We start from the raw sequence: 9,115 nt of genomic DNA on the forward strand, positions 1-9,115 counted from the left end.
TCAAACCGCAGTCACAAGAAATACAACTGGATGACAGCCTGGCATGTCACATCACTAATATACAATATCAATGAAACAATACATAAGTATTATGCCAGAGGAAATTAAAGGGACACTAAGCACAATTTTTTTCTTTAATGATTCAGATAGAGCATGCAATTTTAAGCACCTTTCTAATTTACTCCTATTATCAATTTTTCTTTGTTCTCTTGCTATCTTTATTTAAAAAGCAGGAATGTGATGCATAGGAGCGGGCCCATTTTTGGTTGAGAACCTGGGGTTTGCTTGCTTATTGGTGGGTAAATGTAAGCCTCCAATAAGCAAGCGCTATCCATGGTGCTGAACCTAAAATGGGCTGGCTGCTAAGATTTACATTCATGATTTTCAAATAAAGATAGCAAAAGAACAAAGAAAATTTGATAATAGGTGTAAATTAGAAAGCTGCTTAAAATTGTTGCTCTATCTAAATCATAAAAGAAAAAAATTGGGTTCAGTGTCCCTTTAAGTAAGTTACTTAAAGGGACATTAAACACTAAATACATGCTAGATAGAATGATGCATTCAAAGAAAAGATTAGTCCATGACTAACATGTAGATGTATTTTTTAAAGTTTCATTAGTTGTTTAAAAAGTGACAAAATAAGTGTAAAGTTTTAGTGTCTATAAAACACTGGGAGCTGCCATGTTGTAACTTGTGTTACCTACTCTGCTGTGGCCAATTAGGGTCAGTTATACATAGGTCACTGGAGTGTGCAGCCAATGGTTGTGCTGGATTTAACAGAGTTCTGCACTTCCATTTCTAACAGGAACTGAAAAGCTCACAATTTCAGAATGGAATTACAGGCAAATAGGACAAAATAAATAATGAAAGTATATTGCAGTTGTTTTATTATATACAATTTATCATTTTATATTAGCATCTCAAAGTGTTTAATGTCCCTTTAAAGGGACATAATACTCATGCTAAATCACTTGAAACTGATGCAGTATAACTGTAAAAAGCTGACAGGAAAATATCAACTGAGCATCTCTATGTAAAAAAGGAAGATATTTTACCTCACAATCTCCTCAGCTCAGCAGAGTAAGTTATGTGTAAAAAGTTATACTCAGCTGCAGGTAAAAAAAATTATAAAATGAAGAAATGAACAGCAGCCAATCAGCATCAACAGTGCTGAGGTCATGAACTAGTTTACTGTGATCTCATGAGATTTGACTTAACTCTCATGAGATTTCATTGTAAACTTCCTTAAGCTGAATAGGGAGATAAGATGAGTGTGCACGTAAGCTTACTCCTTCCGCTGTCCCGGGACAGACGTACTGATTTGTTCCTTTACAATGGGATGTGGCTAATGAGAAACTTTTGAGGTAAAATATCTTTCTTTTTTACATAGAGATGTTGAGGTGATATTTTCTAGTCAGCTTTTTACAGCTATACTGCATCACTTTCAAGTGTTTAAACATTTGGGTATTATGGCCCAATTCATGTAGAGGAAACTCGACTGAAAACTGATATTAAAAGCTATAGGAATGGCTAAAATATAAAGTAGCAAATAGAATAATTTATGCAATTAGAAAACAAATACCAAAATGGATTGGATAGAGTAAGATATTTTAAACAATTTTGCTTAGTTCTCTTCATATCATTTGTTAAAGAGTAATCCTAGATGAACTCAGGAGCGTGCATGTGTCTATAGCCACCTGGCAGCAGTGTTTGCAACATTGTTTACTGCAGCATTATACAATGTTGCAAATACTGCTGCCATGAACAGCAAAAGATACGTGCACGTTCCTTAGCTCCTATCAGCCTACGTAGGTCTTTGCTTCAACAAAGATTACCAAGAGAACAAAGCAAGTTTGATATTAAAAGCTAATTGGAAAGTTGTTTAAAAGTTCATGCTCTATCTGAATCATGAATGTTTAATATTTACTTTACTGTCCCTTTAATTAAAGGGACACTTATTAAAAAAATCTGTCATTCATATAAAAGAGCTGCATATAAACATGATGATTTTTCCCTCCTTTTAACATGGAATAAAAAAAACTGAAGCAAAATATGTTTTAAATTGAAACAAATACATATGTATCCGTTTTATAATTCCTACAATCACTACCTGATAGCCACATCCTACTGTAATGCTCATTGGTTGAAAGTTGCATCATATTTATTCAGGCAATAAAAAACTCACCATGTTTAAATGTTGCTCTTTCATATGAATGAACGTTTTTAATACAATATCTCTTTAACTGGAGTTGTGGAAAAATACTTTCGAAATATAATATAAGATGATTACAAAGGCAAGTAAAATACACAATAACAAGAAAGAAAAAGTGATTAGTGTGTTTAGTTGAAAAGGAAAAGGGTATCAGCAACAGAAAAAGGGAAATATGTATGTCACTCTATAGATTGCTAGTCAGACCTAACCTTGAATATCCTGCACTATTCTGAAGACCATTCAAAAAAAAAAAAAAAAAAGGCATAAAAACTAGATATGGTTAAGGGTAGGGCTATGAATGTGCATGATCTAAAAAATAAAAAAATACAAGAAAAGGCTTCATTATACTATTATGTATAGTTTGGAGAAAAGAACAGTGAAAGGTCATATGATAAAAACAACTTTAACTATAGAAAGGGATTAAATAAACTTCAGGAGGAAAGCATTTTTCATAATGAAAGGAATACAATAACATGGGGTCATGATCTGAAGTTGCAGAAAGGGTGAAAGCTACACAGAATAAACTTTAAAAACATTAGTAAGTGGGACAAATACTGCAATGAAACACACAAATGTCTAGGATAATCATAAGGAAATCCCAGTTATTAATTATGCCTGTGCTTCAGACAGGAGTTTATATAGGCTTTCTGGTTCTTATCAAGTATAAAAAACATAAATTATGCTTACCAGATAATTTAATTTCCTTCTGTATAAGGAGAGTCCACAGCATCATTCTTTACTGTTGGGAAATACTGAACCTGGCCACCAGGAGGAGGCAAAGACACCCCAGCCAAAGGCTCAAATACCTCTCCCACTTCCCCCATCCCCCAGTCATTCTGCTGAGGGAACAAGGATCAGTAGGAGAAATATCAGGGTATAAATGGTGCCAGAAGAAAAACATAATTTAGAGGGCCGCCCATCTGAGAACACGGGCGGGGGCCGTAGACTCTACTTATACAGAAGGAATGTATCTGGTAAGCATAATTTATGTTTTCCTTCTTAATATAAGGAGAGTCCACAGCATCATTACTTACTGTTGGGAAAACTATACCCAAGCTCTAGAGGACACTGAATGATAAAGGGAGGGACAAAAAGAGAGGCAGACCCTAATCTGAGGTCACCGCAGCCTGCAAAACCTTTCTCCCGAAAGCTGCTTCAGCCGAAGCAAAAACATCAAACTTGTAAAATTTAGAAAAAGTATCTAAGGAGGACCAGGTAGCCGCCTTACAAATCTGATCCATTGAGGCCTCGTTCTTAAAGGCCCAAGAGGAAGCCACTGCTCTAGTAGAATGACCCGTAATCCTCTGAGGAGGTTTATGTCCCGCTGTCTCATAAGCTAAGCGGATATCACTCCTTAACCAAAAAGATAAGGAAGTCAAAGAGACCTTCTGACCCTTACACTTCCCGGAATAGACAACAAACAAGGAAGAAGTTCGTCTAAAATCCTTAGTAGCCTGAAGAAAGAACTTCAAGGCGCGAGCCACGTCCAAATTATGAAGCAAACGTTCCTTCGAAGAAGAAGGATTGGGACACAAGGAAGGAACCACAATCACTTGATTGATGTTGCTGTCTGTCATGACCTTATTAAGAAAACCTAACTTAGTACGTAGGACAGCCTTATCAGGATGGAACACCAGATAAGGAGGCACACATTGCAAGGCAGCAATCTCAGATACTCTGCGCGCAGAAGCAATAGCCAGTAGAAAAAGAACCTTCCAGGACAACAATTTAAAGTCAACTTCATGCATAGACTGAAACAGAGTCAGTTGCAAAACCTTAAGAACAAGATTTAGACTCCAAGGAGGAGCATTAGATCTAAACACAGGTCTGATCCTAGTCAGAGCCTTAACAAAGGACTGTACACCTGGAAGCTCCATGAGTCTCTTGTGCAGTAAAACAGACAGGGTCAAAATCTGTCCCCTCAGGGAACTGGCAGAAAGGACCTTATCCAGTGCATCCTGGAGAAACTATAGGATCCTGGCAACTTTAAATTTATGCCAGGAAAATCCACGCTCTTCACACCAGAATAAGTAGGTTCTCCACACCTTATGATAGATTTACGAGCTTGAATGAGAGTATCAATAACTCTCTCAGAAAAACCTCTCTTGGCTAGGACTAAGCGTTCAATCTCCACGCGGTCAGCCTCAGATAATCTAGATTTTGATAAACAAAAGGACCATGTTCCAGTAGATCTCTGTGACAAGGTAACTTCCACAGAGATTATGACACCCCCACCCCACCAGATCCACAAGCCACATCCTTTGCGACCATGATGGAGCAATCAGTATCACTGATGCCTGCTCCTGCTTGATGCAGGCCACTACACGAGGAAGGAGAGGTAAACGCAGGAAACAGTAAATTAGACTGAACCTCCAAGGCACTGCTAATGCATCTATTAGCTCCGCCTGAGGATCCCTGGACTTCGACCCATATCTGGGTAGTTTGGTATTGAGACGGGGCGCCATGAGATCTATCTTCAGCGTCCCCCACCTATTGCAAATCTCCACAAAACACTTTGGGATGGAGAGACCCCCCGGATGAAAGGATTGTCTGCTGAGAAAATCCACTTCACAGTTGTCCACACCCGGAATGTAGATCACTGACAGCGAGCAGCTGTGGGCCTCCGCCCACTCCAGAATCCAAGATAATTCCCTCATTGCTAGGAAGCTTCTCGTTCCACCCTGATGGTTGATGTAAGCCACCGAGGTTATATTGTCTGATTGGAATCCGATAAACTGGGACGAACCCCAGAAGGGGCCAAGCCTTGAGAGCATTGAAGATTGCCCAAAGTTCCAGAATGTTGATCGGGAGGGAGCATTCCTCCTGAGTCCACAGGCCCTATGCCTTCTTGGCAGCCCAAACAGCTCCCCATCCTGATAGACTTGCGTCTGTAGTCACAATCTCCCAGGATGGTCTTAAGAGATGATCTGGACAGAGCCACCAAGAGAGCGATTCTCTCGACCGGTTGTCCAGAGAAATCTGTTGAGACAGATCCAAATGATCGTCGTTCCACTGCCTTAGCATGCACAGCTGCAACGGTCTGAGACAGAACCTGGCAAAGGGAATGCTAGACACCATGAGACCAATCACCTACATAAACTGAGCCACAGAGGGCCTTAAAGGGACACTGAACCCAAATTTTTTCTTTCTTGATTTAGATAGAGCATGACATTTTAAGCAACTTTGTAATTTATTCCTATTTTCATTTATTATTCTTTATTCTCTTGGTATTTTTATTTGAAATGCAAGAATGTAAGTTTAGATGCCGGCCCATTTTTGGTGAACAAACTGGGTTGTCCTTGCAGATTGGTGGATAAATACATCCACCAATAAAAAAGTGCTGTCCAGAGTCTGAACCAAAAAAATAGCTTAGATGCCTTCTTTTTCAAATAAAGATAGCAAGAGAACGAAGAACAATTGATAATAGGAGTAAATTAGAAAGTTGCTTAAATTTGCATGCTCTATCTGAATCACGAAAGAAAAAAAAAATTGGGTTCAGTGTACCTTTAAGGCGGTCCAGAGGGTAAGACATGCCGAAACTAGCTTGCAACATCTCTGGTCTGTTAGAAATATCCTCATGTATATGGAGTCTATTATAGTACCAGGAATTCCATCCTGGTGCTTGGTATAAGATAATTTTTTTCTAGGTTTATCTTCCATCCATGAGATCGAAGAAGAGAGAGGAGAGATTCCGAATGGTCTTCCGCCAGACGAAAAGATGGTGCTTGTACCAGAACATTGTCCAAGTAGGGAGCTACTGCTATACCCCGGGTTCTGGCAAATTACTGGAGCAGTAGCTAGACCAAATGGAAGTGCAATGAATTGGAAGTGCTGGTCCAGAAACGCAAACCTTAGGAACTGGAAGTAGTCCTTGTGGATTGGAACGTGAAGGTAAGCATCCTTCAGATCTATAGTGGTCATGAACTGTCCTTCCTGAACTAAGGGAAGGATGGACCTTATCATCTCCATCTTGAACGAGGGGACATTTAGAAGTTTGTTTAAGCACTTTAGGTCCAGAATCGTGCAGAAATTTCCCTCCTTCTTTAGCAACCACAAAAAGGTTTGAATAGTATCCCAAACCTCTTTCTGTGATAGGCACCGGGACAATGACTCCTAAGGAGGACAGATCCTGCACGAACCAGAAAGGCTTCCCTCTTTTCTGGTCTGGAAGACAGGATTGAGAGGAGAAATCTGCCCTTGGGTGGATGAGACTTGAAACCTATCTTGTATCCCTGAGCTATGACCTCCAGGACCAATGGATCCTGCACATCACCGAATCAAGCGTCTGACAAGAGCAACAGTTTGCCCCCTACACTATCCAGAGCTAGATCGGGTGCCGCCCCTTAATGCAGATTTAGTCTTGGCAGGCTTCTTGCTCTGCTTGGATTTATTCCAGGACTGAGCCAGCTTCTAAATAAAATCTTGCCCTTAAAGGGGAGAGAAAGAAGTCTGGACTTAAAAGTCATATCCGCAGACCAGGACTTCAGTCAGAGCACCCGACGGGCCAGAACCAAAAAGCCAGAAGCCTTAGCATTTAGGCGATCACAGATAAAAGAATTAGCAATTCTCAAGGCCTTAAATATTTCCTGGATAACATCGAGGGGACCCTCCACCTCGGTTAAATCCAATAAGCCGCTGCTGGTTGAAACAAATATCCTGTATGTTGAAACATTTTTCTTAGAAGAGCTTCCACTTTTTTATACATTGGCTCTCTGAATGATAAGCTATCCTCAAGCAGGATAGTAGTGCGTTTGGCAAACGTGGAGATAGCGCCATCCCTCTTAGGGACGGAACCCCACAACTCCAATTGAGAGTCCGGGAATATTTTTTTTAAAGAAAGATGACCCCCGGGCAGGAGAGCTATGTTTAACCTTTCGCTTGCGTTTAGCAGGGCGAGGTAAAGCACTGAGGGCTGCAGACACAGCCGTTTGTAACTGTACGGTAAAATCTGGCGGTAAAAGACCCCCTCCAGATGGAGGATTAAGTGTGCTACGGGAAACTGCATGTGTAGAAGGAGATGAATGTAGGGTATGCACCTCACAAGACGGCAAGTCCTCAGAGGTGGACGGCTCAGTGGTACTAAAAGGGTTAACCTTCTTTGACCGAACAATGTTTTTTAAGGCATGTGGAACATAACTGAGAGGGCGGGCATACCAAAGCCTCCTCACAATATAAGCAGGTATTACTATTTGGAATAGAGGGAGTACCCTCTAATATATTAGAATCTTCCATAGCTTAAAGTGAAAGTAAATCCTAGCGTTTTACAAAAGCTAGGATTTACTATTGAAACAAATAAAGGGCACTTTCATTCATGAAGTATAAGATACTTCATGTAGAAAGCTCCTTTATTTGATTCAATCGATCGCCACTCTTAGCTCCTACAGCAGAGCACGGCTAAACAAAATTTTGCCTAAGAGGTGACGTTTTCACCTCTTAGCCAATAGTAGTGCGGTAAATCCGGCTCCCATGGGCGGTCAAGCCGGATTTACCGCACGGCTATTGGCCAAAAGGTGAAAACGTCACCTCTTAGCCAACAAAATGTTTAGCCGTGGGCTGCTGTAGCAGCTAAAAACAGAGATCGATTGAATCAAATAAAGGAGCTTTAAAAACGGCGATCGATTGAATCAAATAATGGAGCTTTCTACATGAAGTATCTTATACTTCATAAATGAAAGTGCCCTTTATTTGTTTCAATAGTAAATCCTAGCGTTTTTACAATGCTAGGATTTACTTTCACTTTAAGCTAATAACAGCAGGACCCAGAAAATAAACGATCTTTATTTCTCAAAAACTGCACCTTTATACTCCCAATGGCTGGGGCACTCACCACCTCCTAGACCCAGAGAATACAGAGAAATAGCGTCTTCTCCGACAGCCAGCTCGGAAAGAGGAAATAAAAGCGAGACCACTTCTGGTCACATGGTGTGCAAGGCAGGACCATCGCTGCTATGAGAAAAAGTGTGCCAAGCTACAAGCTGTGCAGCACTCAAAGTGAAAGTAAAAACCTGTGCGTTCCACCCACATAACAAACAGCCTATGAGCCCAATAAAATCTCACACATAAAGCAGCATAAAATCAAAGAATCACATTTGATTAATCCCCACTGTTCAATAATCCCCCTCAGGAGATATTAACCCATGATTCTATTAAGATTAAAGCAGCAACACTGTGACCCTGTCTTCTATTGTTTTCAACATATGTCAAAATTGAAACGATCTTACCAGAATCCATGCTGTGGAACAGAAACACAGCCTCTCAAGTGTGACAGATTTGTAGCATCGCTCCTGACATGGACTTGAGTGAGAAAACAAGCAGACAGTCAAACTCGTCAACATTGTTAGCAGGCAGTCTAGATGGTTTTTCAGAAAGACTCTCCCTGCATCTCCAGACTTTAAGTTTCGTCAATGCTCACACTGAGAGGCTGACAAGACTACTTAAAACTCCAGTCCCATATCGAAGGGCAGATACCCTTACTAAGGAACTACTCTGAAATCTTCTGACACTTCTCTGCCATCCTCCTGTGACGAAAGGCAAAGAATGACTGGGGGATGGGGGAAGTGGGAGAGGTATTTAAGCCTTTGGCTGGGGTGTCTTTGCCTCCTCATGGTGGCCAGGTTCAGTATTTCCCAACAGTAAGGAAATGCCATGGACTCTCCTTATATTAAGAAGAAAATTCATGTTTATACGTTTTGATGGCTGTGAGATGGGTAGAGTTTGGGGATTGATAAATATATTTGGCCCTTTTCAAGTATTATGGCATTAACATGACAAGATATGTAATTCAACAACTGGACATTCACTTTCTGTATTAGCAAGGATAATGGAATGTGTTTCAAAACCCTATAGTATAAGCAGAAAATAATGTACATATCATATCAAAATAGATTGATTAGGTCATTTATG

Source organism: Bombina bombina, chromosome 9 (assembly GCF_027579735.1).
Source record: "Bombina bombina isolate aBomBom1 chromosome 9, aBomBom1.pri, whole genome shotgun sequence".
Taxonomy (NCBI): domain Eukaryota; kingdom Metazoa; phylum Chordata; class Amphibia; order Anura; family Bombinatoridae; genus Bombina; species Bombina bombina.